This window comes from Lagopus leucura, unplaced genomic scaffold (assembly GCF_019238085.1).
Source record: "Lagopus leucura isolate 7727_CA_CO unplaced genomic scaffold, USGS_WTPT01 Super-Scaffold_100008, whole genome shotgun sequence".
In the NCBI taxonomy this organism is placed as follows: Eukaryota; Metazoa; Chordata; class Aves; order Galliformes; family Phasianidae; genus Lagopus; species Lagopus leucura.
The window spans coordinates 2,414,666-2,416,266 of record NW_024962265.1 but is presented as its reverse complement, the minus strand read 5'-3'; positions in this window follow the sequence as shown (position 1 = coordinate 2,416,266).

Genomic DNA, 1,601 nt, shown 5'->3' with positions numbered 1-1,601 from the left:
CAGAGGGAATCCATGGGAATGAGAGATGGCCAATGTCATTGCGAAGTTTATGAATAACCCTGGCAATGCCGGAAGTTTCATGATGGAAAAAGGCACCTCTTAGAATGTCCCAAATTGGAAGGGGCCCATAAGGATCATCCAGTCCAAATCCTGGCCCCTTGCACTTGGTTTCTGAATAAATCTCCATAAATTTTATTATGGAAATGAAATGTTCCAGGGAACTTTGTGAACATGTGGTTTAGGATGATGCGGTTGATGTAGGGGAAATGGGAGAGTTCTTGGTAAAATCTTTCAACAAAGGATACAGAGAATGAAATTCTTGTGGGATGGATTACTAATTGATTAAGAGGTAAGGAACAACAAATTGCTGTTTTGATAGTGAAAAAAATTGACAGGTGAGACCTGCAGCAGTTTCCAGTGAGGGCTGTGTTCTTCAGTACACTCATAAATCATTTGGAAAAGATTGACAATAAAGAAGCAATAAAGCTCACTGATGATGCAGAATTATTAATGATAATTGTGACTAATATTCCATCAGAAACTGCAGGAGCATCTCAAGCTCTTGAGACAACACACAACAAAGAGACAGGTGAAAATGTGTGTTAGTAAATGCAAAGTAAGGCAGCCCTAAAGGTTTATACACAGACATAGTCTCTGGGGTAGCTATTTCTTCTCAGAAAAGGGATCTTAGCATCAGAGTGGATAATGTCAGCTGAAAGCTCAAGAATTGAATATTAGGAATTACTGGAAGGGAACAGTAAGCAGAATAGAAAGCAACATCATGGAGCTACTTATATCTGCAGTGTATCCATACCTTTTGTATGTCATTGTTATAGTTTCTGTTCTAGAACCACATTAGGACTTACAATAGAGGAGGAATGGAGAAGGTGTACTCACTATTATTCATAACACAGGAACTAGGAAGCACTGAGAAAAAATGACTGAGTCAGATGAGAAAACAAGAGAAAGGAAATATTTCATCACACATGCACGTATTAATGCAATTCCTTATCTCTGAGTCACCAGGGTGGGATTCATCTGACTGAGCTGTAAGAGTGGATTCGTACACTTGAACTGTGCACCTTTCATGCTGGGGGCCATTTCGCAGCTGGAGACCAAGGCTCCAATTATGGTCAGTGGGACTATAGTGAGAGGTGGCAGGCATATGATTCATCTCATCCACTGTAGACATTTCTGTTAGCAGAGGATGCATCATGCCTTTTCATCCACTGACCGTATTGGTCAGCTCTTTAGTTTGTGCAAAAGGGGTCTAGCATTGCTAATTGTAGATTTGTGGATGTCAACCTTAAGATAGCTAAATCCCTCCAAATGCTGTACTGGTTTGGCAGCAGAATGGATTTGCCTGCAAACAGTGCTCTCATTGTGGCTTGGGATTGTCACTCTGAGAGGAGGATGAAAGGCAGGCTGAGTTCTCATTCCCCTGTGATTGCCATGATGACAGATTGTCCAACACCTCAGGCTGCTAGGAAAAAAATTCAACTTAAAACCATTTCTCTTTCTCCTTCCTTTCCTCAACTCCTTTATTATTCCCCTTCCCCTTCCCCTTCCCCTTCCCCTTCCCTTCCCTTCCCTTCCCTTCC